This window comes from Cylas formicarius, unplaced genomic scaffold, assembly GCF_029955315.1.
Source record: "Cylas formicarius isolate icCylForm1 unplaced genomic scaffold, icCylForm1.1 PGA_scaffold_7__23_contigs__length_41026272, whole genome shotgun sequence".
In the NCBI taxonomy this organism is placed as follows: Eukaryota; Metazoa; Arthropoda; class Insecta; order Coleoptera; family Brentidae; genus Cylas; species Cylas formicarius.
The window spans coordinates 4,008,654-4,029,125 of record NW_026844352.1 but is presented as its reverse complement, the minus strand read 5'-3'; positions in this window follow the sequence as shown (position 1 = coordinate 4,029,125).

Below are 20,472 nucleotides of genomic sequence, written 5' to 3'. Positions count from 1 at the left end.
GAACTTAATATCATTAAACAAATTGCAGTGAACAACGGCTACAATTTGTCCATTAACGATAAAATTATAAATAAAAAACAAATCCAGACAACAGTAAACTCTATTTATCCGAAACCTAATACAGAACACGAACAATTTAAAACAATTACATACATATGAGAACCCAGTGAAAAAGTTTCAAAACATTTGTCAAAATTTCAGAACTAGCAACACAATAGGAAAATTTTTAAAAAACAATAAAACGAAAAGTCCAAAATCTCAAAATTCAGATGTTTATAGGTTGAATGGTAATGAACTGACCTCAGATCCGGTTACACATTCGGCACATTTGAAAGAAACGTATGAAAATTTAGGATTTTTTTTGAAGACAATAAACTACCGAGAACATCAGTTGATGCATTGAGAGCAATAGGGGGTTATACAAAATGTCCATGGTTTATTTGGGAGTGGTATAATCAGGCAAGCGATTTACTAATTGAGCTGAGGAGGCTTTATCAAATGTGATAAAGACACGGTGTTGTCGAAACAATTGTCATGTGAAAATATATAATTTCGTGAAAATCTGAACTTTTAATTCTTATTTATTTTATTTATATTATTGGAAATAGTAACCGAACTGAAAATAAAGCTTCTGGTAAACATGGTCGAACGAAAAGACACTTGAATGTGCACTATGTTGCCTGTACTTGAATTAAATACCTATTTGTATTTTGCACCACCCCGGACCAGTTTGATTAATTGGCACAAAATGCCTACCAACACATATAAACTTTAAAAGCATTATCACAGTGATAATTTTATACATTGGCCTAACAGCTAAATTCGTATTTTTAATAAACAAGAGACGTGAGATTAAAAACGCCACTCTTCAAAATTATTCCTAAATGTTTACCTTACGTACAACTGTTATTTCATCGATATTTGTATAAATTTTGAAGTTTTTGTTTAAAAACTGATTTTTGTTCTGCTCATGATATAAATGATAAAATGTTGAAACTATGCTACCATTTTATGTTGTCACTTTAAAGATTATTCGAGTTTGTTATACACATTTCTCGTAATCAATGTTATAGCAACAATTTATAAAGCCCTTTTAATCCTGTACATTTCTGAAAACGCAGTTTCACATTTTAAAAATAATTGCATTGCAAAACTGACTGATAACAATTGTGTAAAAAACATCACTCTCACGTTATGGACTCACATCAACATATTGATCTTATTAGAAAGCGACTGCGGCGATTTAAATTTACCCGGACTGCGATTCCGTGTACAATTACATTCCCCCCAAGTCCTAATGGCCACGTTTCTGGCGGGTCGCTTCGTGGGCCGTATGACAAACCGTCGCAGATGCTTCTAATGGATTTATATTTTTTGATGGTCCACTCTTCGATCAGAAGTAAACTTTCGGTGGGTCTTGACAACCTTTAGTTGCATGTCCTAGTATAAAGTTGTTATCGAGTTAAGTACAGTTTTCTTTCTGTTTAGTCCTTGTTCAACAGGTCAGTAAAGTACACACACTTATCTCAGGAGATGCTCCCGCCCAAATGTAGAAAACACTATTCTATTGAGACTAAGAAAGTTATAAACAATGCTTATTTGACTCTCATTGAATGTGGTGCCGGCAAGCAAGCATCTTTAGAAGAAATGGCCACATTGACGAAAATTCTAACATCAACTGTATGGAAAATTGTGAATAATCCCATTTCAGCGAGGAAAAAAAGAAGCGATGCTGACATTTTCTCGAGTGTAGATGAAAATGATCAAGATATAATACGGGGTAAAATTTACCAGTTATACCAGGACCAAAGCGTATCTACATTAGATATCTTAATTAGGAGGCTTGAAAAAGATAAAACCGGTGTTAAATGTGCCAGAACTATCTTATTGAAGTGAATTCAACACATGGGTTTTAGATTTTAAAAAATTGACAAAAAGCAAGTTTTAATAGAATCTTGTAGAATTCGGAAATGTCAACTGGAATATATAGAAAAAATTAGGATTTACAGAGAACAACAAAGGCCAATTATTTACTTGGATGAAACCTGATTCGACACTTATGATATCCCGTAGTAAAAGGCTTGGGTTGACTCAACTGATAAGTGTAAAACAAACGCGCCATCAAGAACAATTAAAAGAATGATTATTTTGCATGCTGGCTCTAAAGATGGTTGGATTCCAAATGGACTTTCTCTGTCTGCGAAAAAAAAGAATCTTCTTTGCATTACCATGAAGACACCACCGCGGGTTTAAAAACAAACTAGTTCCAAACATTCCTCCTAATAGAGTCATTGTAATGGACAATGCAAGTTATCACAATAGACAGTTGACTAAAACCCCTTCCTCATGTGACACAAAAGCAACAATCCAAAACTACATGTATAATAACGACATTTATTTTCACGAAGATTATACCAAAAAGCAATTAATTGAGGTTCTACAAAGCTTGAACCTACAAAAGGAATACGTCTGTGATAATTATGCAAAAAATCTATTGCATACAGTTTTAAGGCTTCCACATTACCACTGCATATTTAGTAACAATGTTGTTCCCCGTGTTAACTCCAATGTCCTCAAACTTATAGAAATCCAAGTCTTTAACATCCTTTCACAAAGTTGGGCAAATTCTGTTAAACATATAGAAAAAGCAGAACAATCGTATATCCATATTGCAAATAATATAGAACAAATAATAATTAGAACAGGCGATGATATCGATAGTGATACTGATATATCATGGGAATAATTATAAGTAATTTAAGTAGGTAATTTTATTTTATATTTAAACATAAATACATACATAAATAACAAATAATTAAACTCTAAGCAAAGTACGGACCTGTTCGGCCATATTTCATTCTTACAGCTTGCCCGGGTCTTTCCTTAATTCGTATCAGTTAGTCACTTTCTTATATCTATCAACAGACTTTACCTATTCGCTGTGTTAATATACAAGATCTTAAAGTCTTCGAGCCCTCCTTATTTAAAAGATAAGCTAGTTTTTAACTGTACAACTCATAACGTAAATATTAAGGAGAATACTGTGCATCAACACAAATCTGTCCTTTACAAACGGGGGTTTACCTAAAGGGGGGCAAAAACTTTTAATCGGCATAGACACTTCTTGGCCTTATCATGTTTAAAACTATTTCGGAAGAACATTAAACATTATTTTAATTATAAATTAAAACATTATTAAATAAATAAAATGCGGATTGGGTTTTTAGTCTTTTAATTAATTTAATTTAATTAATTGTTTTTGTTTTATTTTTCTTTACTATGGGTTATCTTGTTACAAATGGTATTGTCGAAGTATTGTGGAAGTACAAAAACTTGTTAAAAACATACACTTTTTGTTATGTTGGTAGACATGTTCCTAACATATATTCAGTTTCAGCTAATTTACAAGTTTAATTTTTTTTTGCGAGACAGAAGTGGAAGACGTCTTTTATGTGTTCGACGATTTTCTGCTGTCAAAAAAAATGGAACAAAGAATTTCCATAAAAATTTGAATAAAAAATGGAACACAGTGCTGCAAATCACTTGAAACGTTGACAACGGCATATGGTGAATGTACTTTGAGCAAAAAAAATGTTTATTAGTGGTGCAAGCTGTTCCAAGATGACCGAGAAGACACCGATGACGAACCTCGCTCTGGACGCCCTAGCAAGTCAATAACTGATGAAAGCAACGAAGAAGTGAAACAAACGATGTTGAAAAATCATCGAACCACTATTAAAGAAGTGGTTGAGGAAGTCGGCGTTGCCAGGCCATTGCTGGCTCGTGCCATACATTTTTGAGCATAAAACGTGTAATAGCCAAATTTATTCCGAAATTGCTTAATTTTGAACAAAATGACCGTCGAAGGAAAGCTGTTAAACGATGTTAATGATGATAGTGATCATAACTAGTGGTGAATCGAAAAGAGCGCATCAAATTCTATCAAAAGTCAAGGTTTTGCTTATTGTTTTCTTTGATTATCGTAGAGTAGTACATCAAGAGTTCTTACCACAGGGTCGTATGGTAAATCAATACTGTTACTTTGAAGTTATGCGCTGTTTGCGAGAAGCAATGCGAAGAAAACATCCGGAATTGCTTGTGTCTAACTTCTTGGCCAAAAACAAAACCACAATCACGATTCAGCTACCATGCTCACCGGATATGGCAACCTGCGACTTTTTCCTAATCCCAAAACTCAAGAAACCCATGAAAGTAAGGAACTTAAAAGTCACCTCTCTTTTTGAACACACCTCTTACAAACAATTTGTAAAAATTGTAAAATAAATATAACAGAAAATACTATAATACCCATGAAAGGAAGGAACTTAAATGTCACCTCTCTATTTGAACACAACTGTTACAAACAATTTGTAAAAATTGTAAAATAAATATAACAGAAAATACTATAACTGTTGTATCATAATTGATATTTTAATAGTGAAAGTTAATGATTACAGAGTTGTTGCATTTTTGCTTTGTTGCAGTCTCAGTATAATTTCAAAACGACTCTAACAAAATCTTTATGATAATGTGGTAAATTTTAATTATTTATCACACAATATTTATCTCGACCCTGCTGAACTAAATTCCTCTTCGCACACTAATTTAGATCGATAGTTAATAAATCTTCCAAAAAAATTAAAATCATTCTTCTACCGCTCTTTAAAATATCATATTTAAATAAATATTTATTTGACCTGCAGGTCAAACTTGTTTATAAAACATACAATAGCTAAAGACCCCGTCCACTTATAAAGTGCGACGTGTGATGATGCTGGGCACAAACAAGATCGAAACCAGATCACCCCTTCGGTCAAAGGTGAGAAGTCCTTGCGGATGCAGGATACGCTCAATTAGGAACGAGTTTGTCCCTTTACCATCATTATACTTTAAGCTAGGCATGTATAAAGGAAATATATATAACACTCGATCTAAGAGTTTAATGTTAGAGTAAAAATAGAACGTTATGCGGTATAACTGAACTGCTACTACTATCTACTATAACAATCATTGTCCAATATTTAAAAAATAATAAAAGTTTACTCGCCGCTGAGTTTTATACATAATGTAAAGAATTAATTAAAAGTCGATAGAGCATGAGGAACGTCAATTAGGGGTTTTGACCGGCAGTTGCAAATTTCAAAAAGCTTTACAGTATATACTGACAAAAGATATGTGTCTCCTTGGTGACAACATTTAACACAATGAATAATTGAAATTCAACAAGTGATGCTGCTTTTTCAAGCACAATAATTCTTAACGATGAAGCATATTTTCACTATCGTACCTTTGTTAATCATTAAAATTGTGTTACCCCCAGTAATTATCGAACAACCCACAACATGTCACTCTGGGTTGAAGGAAACATTGGACCCATAGGTTGTAGTGATCAAAATTGGCTCCTAGTGTGTAACATCAGATTTGTTCTTAGAGAGTATTTTAAGTCAAAGGTCGACAAGCCCCCAACCACCGATGCATCAATGACTCCACCGCTGTTACGCTGATTGATGAAGAACGATTTCAATAAAAGAGTACTTATTTGTTCAAGCAAAAGCGTATTATTCGAAACAATAATTCCAAAAAAAAATCAATATAAAGACTAAATCTGTATTTTCTTTTTGATGCAAACCTTGCATAATCTTATTTATAAATTAACTTAGGGAAATTTGATTTATTAAGCGACAAATTAATAAGTAATACGTATTACTAAGACGATATTTTCTGGCACTACATACGTTTGTACCTGCACGATAGACACTGTTAAACATTTAAGTGGTTATCCTGCCATGTTGAATTTTCCAAATACTGATAAATTTTCTTTCTCGTATGGTTGTATGACGTTTTCCACTATGTCAATGTATTCATACTGATCTATGTTACCAGTCACACCAATCCAAGAGTTATGGGTCAAGTACTTTACCCCTTCTATTTTATAAATTCAACTTGCCTTGGTTTCATCTGGTTTTTCACGAAAAACGAAACTTCATCTTATTTAACAGATAACACAAAACGTAATTATAAACTTTATTATTGACTGTGACAACACACAGAAATATAAATGTTTTCTCAGAAGGCTCAGTTGGGCAATACAAAGTTCAAAAAATCTTTTAAATTCTGCAACAAACATCTTTTGAGAAATAAAATCACGATCTACCTGTCATTATGACACCCCGCATAGATAACAAATTTTCAATATTAAGATTAAAAAAGGCCATTTTAAAATCCCTTAATATTAAAATTACAGTTATATAGCCGTTCTTTGAGCGTTTTCAATAAATTAATATAACAAACAGTCCAGGACTTGTCCCTGATATTAATTTTTGTTATAAGAGAGGGTTTCAAAAATTTCATGAAATGCCAGGAAGATATTGCATTTTTTGAGAATATTTTTAGAAATATTCCTACCTGTCTCCTTTATCTGTAATGAATTTAACATTTTTGATTTTCATCAGTCAATTCCCACTTTAAAAAAAATAAATAAAACACGGATCTTAAAGTCTCAGTCCCGTCCACTGTCTGATGTTGCGAAGCCAAGACATCCTGTTCCTGCCAATTCCTCTCTTTCCTTCAATCTTCCCTTCAATTATCAACTGTAGGAATTGGTATCTTTCGTTACGTATCAAGTGGCTCGACGTGTTCAGCAATTCGAGGTGTGTATTGATCATCCTCAAGATCTCATTGTTTGTTTTTCTTGATGTCTATGGTATCTTCAGTATACGTCTGTGGATCCACATCTCGAATGCTTCAATCTTGTTACTTCCGAAAATAGATGAAATCGAATTTCGCTCGTATTAAAATTTTATATCTCGGTAACGGTAAGTCCTACGGGATCGCCGTTGGTGCAGAAATGATCACCGTCAAAAAAAAAATTTTTTTTTTGTCTGTCCGATCTCCATTCTCCGTTCTCGTCTTTTGGTTTTTCCTGCATAACTTTCGAACCGTTGGAGCTACAAAATTGAAATTTGCCTCCTTTTGAACACTCCACGAGGCACATAAGCTTATAAGAAATGGCCCTGATCCGACGCCGGTATCCATCTTTTTTTCGCAATTTTCGACTGTTTTTTGGACCTTGCTATGATATGCTATGTTTACGAGACCAAAAAAATTTTTGAACCAGAAGATGCAGAAGATAAGGCTCTATATACTTTTATTTTTGACCATTTTTCAAAAATATACAGGGTGTGCCGCAAATTCAAAAAAACTGATAAATGGGCCCCCCTATTATTAAAAATTGGTTATGACTGAAAGACTATGATTCAGATCTCACTTTCTTTTATATTGCGATATAGCCTGCATAGATAGCAAAAACTTTTTTATTTAAGGTTTTCACCTATTGTACAGGGTGTTCCCGATATTCCGTGCTAAATGACAAATGTGTTAAGTGTCCTAAATTTGCACATATCAACTTCAAATTTAGCAGAGAAGTAAAAGTCCGTGTATACATTTAAACTGTAGAAATTGGGCGCAATCAAATATTACAAAGTATTTTTTAAATATATTTGAATTTATTTTTTTTTTAGTTTCCAGAGAAATATGTTTTCCTCCATAATCGTTCAAACCGATTGGCAAAATTCTTTAACCGGCAGACACAGAAGATCCAAGACAATAACTTTTATTTTAGGCATTTTTTCGATTATATACAGGGTTTTTAAATTGTAGGCAAAAATCTAAAAAACCTAGAAAATTGTTTTTTTACAGAGTAAATTATTAGCCGCAAATCAAATATCGTAAAAAATACGGCTAATTGGTTCAAACCGTGTCATAGGCCGCATCAAGAGCTACAATTTTTATATTTGCAGTTTTCCTCTATCACATATGCTGCTCGGGATATTTGAAAAAAATCATATTGAAATCGCTATTTCGGGGGCTGTCAAGACGCCATGACGTCATTGATTACTACGGCGCACTGCATGGTTTCAGAAGAAAAATATTTTCTCGAAAACCATTTATTATTTTCAAAAAATTCTTGAACCAGGACTCGTGGAAAATCAAGGGCTATAACCTCTACTTCGAACACTGATTGTATCATATGCAGGGTGTGTCGTTTATGGGCAAAAAATCTAAAATGTCCTTAAAATTTCCGTTTTTGTGGCTAAATTATTGGCGATAAATAAAAAACCGTTAAAGATGAGATAATTTTATTTGAACAGTATCGTAAATCGTGTCGTGAGAGTTTCAGCGTTCGTCAATTATATGAGAGATATTTGAAAAAACATCATTCGACAACGACAAAATTATGTATGCAAATTTTGATATTTACCTATGTTTGCTGTAATTTTGAAGTTCCACGAGATATGAAGGACATTTTATATAGAGTGCATGCATAATTAAATTACATTGATTTTGCAAAAGTTCCATAGTGGTCCGCAGGAGCACGATAGGACAACAATGCATCCCTTTACCACACTAAATCGTGAAGGTCTTTCCTTTTATGATAAAAAGCTGCTTCGCGCTAGGCGCTATGAACTTGTCCCACCCAGTGACGTTTTTTCGAAAGCAGTCTTGTTTCTTCTGTAGTTTTACTGAGTATACTAAAGGGATAGTATGGAGCCTTATAGCTGCAGCTTGCATTTTTTTAAATTTACCCGGAGATTGGATAGCAAAATCTTAAACCAAGTGCGGAAAATTTTTGAAAGAAACTTCTGGATTCCTTCTACGTCGGTTGTTGTTGGTTCCGAACTTCCTGGCGCTCTGAGGAAGCGTAGAGTATGATTGGCGAGACGTCAGCAAGTTCGACTCAACAACTATGGACGCAGGAGCAGTCAGAATTTTTGTAAATAGCATTAAATTGCGACAAAGTTTGAGACTTATTTATCTGGGGATAGACCCAAAAGGACGCATATATAAATCAGTAGAAACGAGAGCAAAACAGCAAAAATGAAAAGAATATTTTGAAGAACAAAAGAACAATCAACTAAGAAACGTATGTAAGGTATGCAGGGAAGACAGAGAAGGCGGAAGTGGAACCGGCTGTAACACGAATGGAATGCAATAGACTAGCCCGAACAGCAAGGGATTCCATTCCAGCATGCAAGAGACAACCAGTAAGGCCCTTTAAAACATGGAGAGATAGCTGGCAGTCCACATCTCAAATAGGACTGCCCAGCTTTAGAAAAAAAAAAGAGATCGGCCAAGAACAGCTCCAAGGCCTAATTTAAGAAAACGGGAGAAGGTAATGGTCAGAAGTATTACTAAATGTAACACCATCCCAAACGACCAATACTTCTAACATCGGGAACCTAATCTGTACGGAAGAACGGACTAACATAAACTCCAATTACTGTGAAAAATTTGTTAAATCAGCCCCACCAAGACCAGAATGCATCTTAAAGAGTAAATGTAAAGAAAAGTATGTGCCAAAAGACTCCCTTTCAGAAAAAGAATATACTTCGAACGTGAGTTATTTATATTGGGCAGCAATTTAAACCTTTAACTCCATATTCTATTAATCTACTTGATATTCTAAAATATGTCATTTATATAATTCATAGTTCAATCTATGGGTCTTTTCTAGAAACAAAACTTTATTTAAGATGTTTTTAACAAAGTTTTGCCGAACTCTGTTCTAGATTGCGATCTTTCGAAAAAGGCAAAATAACGCATTTTTGTAATTTAGTTATTTTGTAAAATATTCAAATGTTGTTAAAACTTCCATGGAGGAGCTTTCATGTAGAAATAAGCGCTCATATTTGATTTGCAACATTTTGATTTTCTGATGTTATTATGAAATTTACCTTTTATACAAATACATAATAGAAATTTTATAAAAATATAGTAATATTGACTTTATTTATTATTTAAAAAAAATAAATTTTTCCCATTGAAAAAATGGGAATTTTGTTAAATAAAACAGAAAAGGTGCAATTTCGTCTACACAATCTACTTCAATATAAAAAGCTGATCTAATAAATTTTAAACAATAATAACAAATGAGAATGGGAGAAGTAATCATGCCGGCTCGAGTTCCCAGATTTGAATGCTTCTATCAATGTCTCATAGTCTGAAACCAAGTTTAACACGTCAATTTGTAAGTATTATATTTTCTTTTTTGGAAACAGTATTTTATAATATGGATGATATCGTGCCTCGGTAAGATGCCTTTATTTCAATTTGATTTAATCTAAAAAAAAAACATCAAAAATCAGAAAACATACCAAAACCTTTACAATGTTTGCCAGGCATATTTCTTACCTAAAAGCTACTACTCTGCTAACATTGCAAACCACCAAAGCGAATATAGACTCGTTTTAGACTAAATTATGGCCATAACTATAGACAAACTATTTTCGTCATATCGGTTAGTTGCCCTACGAACGCAGATAAAAGGAATAGGTTATTTACTATGAATTAAGTATGGTGGTAGGAGGGATGTTGTTATTTATATAGTCTAGATGGTTGTTGATCAATTCATAATTTTACCTTAAAGAATATTTTTTCTAGCACATTCTAAGAACTGTGTATAAAAAAATATTTTAGCAGTGTGTACTCAGTATATGTGATGTACATTCATGTTATGAGGTGTACCTAATATCCTAATAAATATGTAATTCACAGATAAAAGCAAATGCGACTAAAAAACCCTTCTCGCCATCGGGAATTGGAAATCATCAAAAAAAAAAAGCATCGCTGTAACGTGAGTGTGTGAGTGTGCGTGTGTGTCGGGAGAAATCAAAGAATATAACCCTAATTCATATGCTAACGACGTTCTCGATGATATCCCATCTTCTTTTATTGCTTGATCAGAATATAAGGTCGAAATGTGTTGGGCGTGCGATACCATTTTACGTCTGGCTTTTTTTTATTAGCAACAAAACATAAAAGATGCAGCTAACGTTTAAAGATCGGAATGTGATGTGAATTTTTTATTGCCGCCAATTATTTTTTTTGTTATCGTCGTTGTTAATATTCCGATCTGGTGTCAGTTATAATCATTTCTCTATTTGTTTGTTATTGCATCTGGCTCTATAACGGCTATATGTCGCTACACGTTTATTTATGTTATTTGGTTAGGTGTTTTGTAGAGTCTGTCTCAATAGAGAAAAGCCCAGTGACGTCATTGTGAGATGCGCGAAATAAGCGTCGTATCTCCTTCTCCAGTTATTGCGTTCTTTATCGTATAGATGAAACAGTTGCGGCACTTATTTCAATTACATTATAACTGAAAATTTTGGGTGAAGGTGTATAGCTAATAATGTACATATGGCTCTTTTCAATTTATTAATGATGCGAAGATTGCTGGAATTTTTTAAGAAAAACAAAAACAATTAAATGAACTAAACACAGTACAAAGGTAAATATCCCCATTTTGCTCAATAACCAACATTTTTCGTAAAAAAATAAAACAAATTTATCAATATCTCCCAAACTTTCCAAAAGTCGGATGGGATTTTACAGCTTAGCAGGACAGTAGTTTCACTGACCAAAGACAGAAAAAATATTGAATTATTTAATCAAATGGGAAAATAAGTTAGGCACATCAATAATAAGTAAACAATATTTAATCAAACTACATAATTAAAAGGCATAAAAAATAAATAGAACACATTCTGAAAAAAAAAGAATTTTATGTAACAAGTCCGGAAACTGTAAATATCAGAATTTTAAATGACTAATGTGGAGTGCTGTATGAGCAACTGGAGTTGTCTGCACCCTTTGACGTTTCATTTAAAATCCTTTTGTAGGTAGAGAAGGAAACCTTCCTAGCTGCCAAACATTATTTTTTTTACTCAAGGCAGGAAGCTAACCTTACCTACAAACCTCCTCCATTACCCGGTCTTGAGACCGGCAACATGACTATGAGCTACTCAATCCACCAATAATGCAGGCGAAGTTGGTGTATCTCAATCCAAAATCTAAAAATCCAAAAGAACTATGACATTTCTGTTTGCAGCATCTTTTAATTCCGAGAAGGCAGAGCGTTAAATTTTAAAAAATATATATAATCAGAAAAACAAATAAACAATACAATAACAAAAGATGAGAAAAAATAAACATAGGCTGAACCTCAAAGTATTAAATCTATCAAGTCAAGAACTGGAAACGAGAGTAATATGGTTTAACTATGGTAGTATATATTGCTTTTTTTAAGATATGGATAATAAACACAATAAAATGTTTCCACCAGGCAACCAACGCAATTCCTTTTTGAGGAATTCTGGAGTATCTTCTCTTTTTGCATTTTGTATAAATTTGACTTCAAAACCTTCGGTTAATTTTGACCAAACTTTTAATTTAGATCTTTTCTAATAATCACCCACATACTTCAATTCGCAAATAAAAGCAATAGGGAAGTTAACAAAATTGCCCAAAATATACAAAGTAACAGGTTCCGGACCTAACAAAAGATACGGATCAAAAGTTCAGTGCAATAATGTAGACAATAGAGTAGAGAACATTTCCATAAACGTATTGATGCTGAACAAGATCTAAAGTGGATCACCCCTCGGGTCAAAGGTGAGAAAATTAAAACGGATTTGGGATGCACCGGTCCAGCGAGCTGCAAGTGGAATCTGTAGGGGAATATATATAGTAACAGAAGCGTGTCGCTCACAGGTTCCCTTTTTGTCACCGTTGGGAAAGAGAAATAAAGTCGATGACAACAGAACAAATAAATAAATGAAAAAAGAGTTTGCGGCAGAAATAATTATTACTAAGTTATCGTTTCAAAGGTTAAAAAAATTGTGAGGATTCATATTCTTTGAAATAGATGCAACAGAGAGAGAAATAGTATGTGCACCAAACTCGATGGCGTATTAGAAGTAAAGTCTGTTCATAGATATAAGAAAATGACTAACTGATACGAATTAAGGAAAGACCCGGGCAAGCTGTAAGAATGAAATATGGCCGAACAGGCGCGTACTTTTGCTTAGAATTTAATTATGTGGGGTTTTGTTAGCACAATACTTATTAATTTATGTATGTAATTATGTTTAAATCTAGAATAAAATTGCAAACTATTTTTATTACCTACTTAAATTACTAAAAATTGTTCACATAATATATCAGTATCACTATCGCTATCATCGCCTGTTCTAATTATTATTTGTTGTATATTATTTGCAATATGGATATACGATTGTTCTGCTTTTTCTACATGTTTAACAGAATTTGCCCAACTTTGTGGAGAGATGTTAAAAACTTTGGTTTCTATAAGTTTGAGGACATTGGAGTGAACACGGGGAAAAACATTGTTACGACGGATGGCAGATTTCAGTTGGTGCCAAACATGTAAAATGGGATTAAATATACAGTGGTAAACTGTATGCCCTAGATTTTTTACATCATTAATACAGACGTATTCCTTTTATAAGTTCAAGCTTTGTAGAACCTCAATTAATTACTTTTTGATAATCTTCGTGAAAATAAATGTCGTTATTATACATGTAGCTTTGGATTGTTGCTTTGGTGTCACATGAGGAAGGGGTTTTAGTCAACTCTCTACTGTGATAACTTGCATTGTCCATTACAATGACGCTATTAGGAGGAATGTTTGGAACTACTTTGTTTTTAAACCAACTTTCAAATAAATCAGCGGTGGAGTCTTCATGGTGATCCAGAGAAGAATATTTAATATTTTTCGCAGACAGAGAAAGTCCATTTGGAATCCAACCATCATTAGAGCCAGCATGCAAAATATATTCTTTTGCCTCTTTTTGATGGCGCGTTTGTTTTACACTAATCGGTTGAGTCAACCCGACCCTTTTACGGGGTATCATAAGTGTCGAATCAGGTTTCATCTAAGTAAATAATTGTAAATCCTATTTTTTTCTAGATATTTTCTGAATTCTAAAAGATTCCATTAAAACTTGTCTTTTGTCAATTTTTTTAAATATGAAACCCCTGTGTTGAATACACTTCCATAAGGTAGTTCTGCAACATTTAACACCGATTTCATCTTTTTCGAGCCTCCTAATTAAAATATCTTATGTAGGCACTCTTTGTTCCTCGTATAACTGGTAAATTTTGCGCCGTATTATAACTTGATCACTTTCATCTACACTCGAGAAAATGTCAGCAACGCTTCTTTTTTTCCGCGCTGAAATGGGATTATTCACAATTTTCCATACAGTTGATGTTGGAATTTTCATAAATGTGGCCGGTTCTTCTAAAAATGCCTGCTTGTTGGCACCACATTCAATGAGAGTCAACTAAACGTTGTTTATAACTTCCTTAGTCTCAATAGAATAGTGTTTTCTACATTTGGGCATTGGACTCGCACATATTTTGCATAATTCGCACACGATTCAACACCAGCTGTATTACACACGAAATAGGAATGATTGCTAATAAACTTAAACTAAATAGTATACCAAACCAAAGAATATTAAACACAGGTAGGTATAAAATTATTTTCTATTACGGACCACAATTTTACCTGAATTTAAATTCGGAAGCTTTGGGTAATAATCTTATTGCATTGTATATTAATGACCACCCTTGGATAACCCCATTCAAAAACAATTGGCCACTTTCTCATATCTATGAACAGACCATACATTTAAAATTTAAAAATCGCGTTGCAGCGTTGCCACGTCGATTCGAACCAAGCAATAACTTGATCACTTTCATCTACACTCGAGAAAATGTCAGCAACGCTTCTTTTTTTCCGCGCTGAAATGGGATTATTCACAATTTTCCATACAGTTGATGTTGGAATTTTCATAAATGTGGCCGGTTCTTCTAAAAATGCCTGCTTGTTGGCACCACATTCAATGAGAGTCAACTAAACGTTGTTTATAACTTCCTTAGTCTCAATAGAATAGTGTTTTCTACATTTGGGCATTGGACTCGCACATATTTTGCATAATTCGCACACGATTCAACACCAGCTGTATTACACACGAAATAGGAATGATTGCTAATAAACTTAAACTAAATAGTATACCAAACCAAAGAATATTAAACACAGGTAGGTATAAAATTATTTTCTATTACGGACCACAATTTTACCTGAATTTAAATTCCGAAGCTTTGGGTAATAATCTTATTGCATTGTATATTAATGACCACCCTTGGATAACCCCATTCAAAAACAATTGGCCACTTTCTCATATCTATGAACAGACCATACATTTAAAATTTAAAAATCGCGTTGCAGCGTTGCCACGTCGATTCGAACCAAGCAATAACTTGATTTTTTCAAGTGGAATGTCATGTATATTATAAAATTTTTAGGTTCTATGAAAAATTCATTGCGACAAAGAAAAATAAAAATAGTTGAAATTTTCTTTCACGAAAACAATTGACTATATTCTTCGGCCATTTTAGTTAAAAATTCGAAATTTTGGTTACCGGTTTGACAATGGGGTGCTGTATCATATTATGATATAAAATTTCAATGGTCGTATATTCAAACAAAACGGGAGGAATCCAGACGTGTATATAATATTACAGTAGCATGAGCTTTGAGAAATCAAGAATGTAAAAGAATTATTTTGACTGAGAAATATAAATTTTCCAAAGAAGAAATACTTAACAGAAGAAACTCACACTTTTGAGCTACATAAAACCCCAATTTGTTGGAGAGGCGGCTATGCTAAAAATTTAAATTCAGTGTTTTCTGTGGTGATAAATGATGAATGATTTCAATATTGTTCTTACACATACTCCCATTGAATATTTTACCTAAATGTTGTTATGGAGCTGTAAAACTTATTAGATAGGAGGCAACGTCTCCAGATATTACCCCACTTAATTTTTATTTATACAAAACGCTAATAGAAATAAGTTTCCAATGAACAACAATTTACTAAGCAATTTACTAAAATATACTAATATTTATACTTATCAGCTAATCAATAGTTTCAGTAACAACACAGAACAGAGCGTTATATTAAAAAATGTGGGAACAAGAAACTAAAATTAAATGATACGAAAAATAAAAAAAACATGATCAGCTAATGCTTGAAAGAGAAGCTATATAGCATGAATGAGTGTATCAAATATTCAGTGATCCAATAATATACAGATGATTCCCAAATTTACTATTATTTTTCTACGGAGAACTTGAAACGTTCTCTAATAAACTTCAATCTTGAATAGCGTGTTTTTCTATTATTGAAAACAAAATAACATGGAGTTTTGAGCTTTCTATAAATAATCGTTATCGAAACTAAGAATTTAGTAGTAATTTTTGACAAATTTCCTGCTTTTCAATCACATATTAATAGCAAACTGAAAATTGCTGCTCATGCTATACAGAACGTTCAAAACATTTATATGCATTTTTTTTTACAATATCCCATTTGGTAATCACATATTTTCGAGGTTAGCGCCAAAGTTTCCCGGCCTGACATAGATGCAGCTCCAGTTTTGTCTTCTTTTATATATATATATATGTATATATATATATATATATATATATATATATATATATATATATATATATATATATATATATATATATATATATATATATATATATATATATATATATATATATATATATATATATATATATATATATATATCTTAGTAGGTTGCGAAAAAAAATTGAAGTCTTGCGTGAAATAGTTTTTTATTGACAGCATTTTAAAGAAGACGTGTCCAAGAAAATGTCGCCAATAACGCAAACTGAGTATAGAGCAGTCATAAAGTTTTTGACAAAAGAATTGTTAGTACCTAAAATCATTAAAGAAGGGCTGGATGGTGTATACGGCCAAAGTGCCATTGTGGAAGAGGTGGTATTGAGTGATCGACGTTTAAAGAGCAAGGAAATCTCAGAAATTACTAAGCTTTCTGATACAAGTGTTCGTCGAATCCTGTGTGATAATTTAGGTATGCATAAGGTTAATGGAAGATGGGTTCCTAAAAACCTTTCGGCTATTCAAAAACAACGCCGTGTCGAGTGGGCGCGGTCTTTTTTGAAACTCTGTGGTTCGGAACCGAAGCCTGTGATAGAAACTATTGTGACGGGAGATGAAACTATGGTCCTCTATTATAACCCTCTATCGAAAAAAAAATCAATGGAATGGCGTCGTAAGGGTGAAGCAACTCCAAGAAAATTCAGAGTCTGCCAGTCAACAAAACAGGTGATGGCCACGATCTTCTGGGATTGTGAAAGAATTCTTTTGATAGATTTTAAAGAAACTAATACCACTGTCAATGGTAAATATTACGCAACATTATTACATAAATTGAGAGACTGCATACATGTAAAACGTCGAGGAAAACTGACTACAAGCGTGCATCTTTTGCACAATAATGCACCTGTCCACACTGCTAGTATTGCACAAGCTGCCATTTTAGAGTTTGGGTTCCAACAGATAGATTATCCTCCGTATAGTCCAGATATGACCCCCAGCGACTATTATTTGTTTGGATATTTGAAAAGGGACTTACGTGGACGGCGGTTTAACGACGAAGTTGAGTTAAAAGAGGCTGTTTTAGCTCATTTTGCAGACAAATCAAAAGAATATATATTTTTTAAGGGATTGAGTTGTTAATAAAGAGATGAATTGAAGGGGGATTATATTGAAAAATAATAAAAAATTGTTACTCTACTTTGTTTCTTTCATATTCAGGCTTTGAAATTTTGGCGCTGCCCTCGTAAATAGCATTATTAACAATCCAACATAGCTTGACAACTAAATAAAAAGTAATAATATTATTTTCATGATAGATATTTTTTGCCAAATTTTCTAAAAAAATATTTTGCTCCAAAACGTCTCAATCCAAATAAATAATCAGAATTTTTTCATTGGAATTTATTTCACTGCATTTAGAAAAATGAAGTTGGTGTTTGATACGGGTGGGTGTGGCAAGGCTGTTATGTTTAATATATTTTTAAAACCCCGTATAAGCAAAAAAAAATATTTAAAATTTTTGTCACCTGTACGTTTTTTTTTATACTGGAAATCCCTCATATTTTCGCGGACCGATGTAGGGCAAACAAATTGATGAGAGCTTTAAAGCGGATGGGAAATTTTATTGTCCACGACATCTGGGTGTTTGAAAGATCTTTCCCTATAAAAAGGCCACACGGTAATGGACAACCATTAGCTAATGGCAGATCTAGAAACGAAACGGCACACACGAATATATACGTTTATTTGGGACAAACCTCTTGCGTGCCACATTCGATGTGTAGTGACAATCGCACTAAAACTGAGAATCACTATGAGCTTCGACAAAAAACTTTATAATAACGCATTCCAAATCAACATTCTACAGAAATATAACTAAAGAGCGCCAGACACGAAAAAAAGGTTGGTACACAAATTTCTTGGACTCTCCTGAAGATTTAAAACATTATAATTTTGTTGATAGAGGGTGTCCCAAAAGTGTCCCCTCCCCATCAACTTTGTTATTTTGAATGGAACACCCTGTATATATTGACATTTTTGGAATCCTTGGTTAAAATAAACGCCGCTTTCTTAATAAATTCTTATTCGAATTTTGCATAGTCTAGGCAGAAATTGAGGTTATATGTTTTTTTTTTCATATTTTGATTGCCCCATATAAAATTGTGTTGTGACGCTACTGATCCAGGTGTTGCAATTTAACCACAGATTAAGGAGATGACTCAATCAGTTTGACAGCAGCACCTCAACTTATACAGGATGTCCCAAATAGGTGGTGCCGTTTTGGCCAATTTATTTAACGAAATTTTCAAATGTAATACCATATATTTTTATTAAGATATCAATTATTGGATAAAAAATAAGGTAAGTTGTAATTTCATACAGAACACATCTAACGCTTCTGTCTATAACGCTTATACAGGGTGTCCCAAAAAAAGGTTAACCTGCCAACTGGCTGAAACTGTGAACATATTTTTGGCACATGTGTACCAACATAACAAAAAGCTATCGAAGATGGAATGTACGTCCCCGCCCAATTACAAAAATCACCTTACTTTTTGAACACAGCTTGTATTTATAACTGGTTATTGTTTGGTGGCAGACACGATGCAATTTTCTAGGACAAAATGGGCTTGATTATTTTCGTGGAATTTCGTTTTTAGATGTTGTTTTTTAATTTTGGACATTTAATATAAACAAAGTTTTCAATGTTGGAACATCTTAAGTACACTCTTCAGCGAGAAGATTATAGGTCGATTGAGAGGACTACTTAGGCCAAGGCATATACTAAGTCATTGTATGAAAAAAATGTTATGTGATTCCATTGTTTTGTCAATTTTTAATTACTGTGACGTAGTGCATGGACCATGTCTAACGGTTAGACCTTCGAATAAGATAAAAAAAAAAAATACAAAAGTACTGCTTAATATGGCATACCACTGCATAGACAGCCAGTTAGACACAAAACAAAAAGATGCTTGCTAGCTAAATATGAAAACAAGATACTCAAATGCCGCCTATACTACAAAATTGTTAAATTTAAAAACCCAAATTATCTTTTTTTCTAAAATTAAATTCCTTACCCATGTTAATACCCTAAATTTAAATTTAGATCAAGGTATTTTGATAGATCTTTTACGTTTGACGAATTCCTTCCTATAACGACCCTTTCCTGTGTCTTCGTGGTTGCTAAATCTCAACTTTCCAAACATTATTGCAAGAACATATTATTTTATTTTTCTATCGTGTTCCTATGGACCACTATTAAACTTTCGCAAAATCGAACTAATTTTATTATGCACCCCGTATCGTTCAAGCCGAATTTCAGAGTTATTTCAGAGAGTTATTTGTTCAAATAGCAGAGGTTTCGAATGACATTTCTCCCAATATCTCGGGCACCTTGTATAGTATACGAAACCCGAAACTCTCTCGATAAAGTATACCTGTTTAAACCTAATTATCCCATGTTTTATAATTATTCATTTGCGGCTGTAATTTTATCGACCAAAACGGCACTTTTCAGGGTTTTTTAGGTTTATTATCGAAAAAATGCTAAAGGTAGAGGTTGTAGCAGTGCATCTTCCACGTTTCCTGGTATACGAATTTTTAATTTTTAAATGATTTTCAAGAAAATATGTTTGCCGAAAACTATGCTGTACGTAGTACTAGAAAATGATTTCATCGCGTCTAGACTGGTTTGGTCTAGACCTACAGGACCGTCTACAGCTATTTATTTACTCCCGAAAAGAACAATTGTCAGGGTATTTTGTCCCTAAGTCAAAAAAACTGTATATGCAAAAAACTACAAAAAATATTATTTTTCAAAAACTGTTTACGAGACCAAAAAAATTCTTGAACCAGGAGAACCAGAAGATACGGCTCTATAAACTTTTATTCTTAACAAATTTGCAAAAATATACAAATTCAAAAAAACTGAAGAATGGGTCCCCCTATTATCGAAAATTGGTTATAACTGAAAGACTTTGCATTTAAATTTTTCACATATTTTACAGGGTGTTCCCGATATTCAGTGCTAAATGAGAAATGTGCTAAGTGTCCTAAATTTGCAGATATCAACTTCAAATTTAGCAGAGAAGTAAAAGTGCTTGTCCACATTTAAACGGTAGAAAATGCCAAATGCCAAATTTTGCCAAGTATTTTTTTAACATTT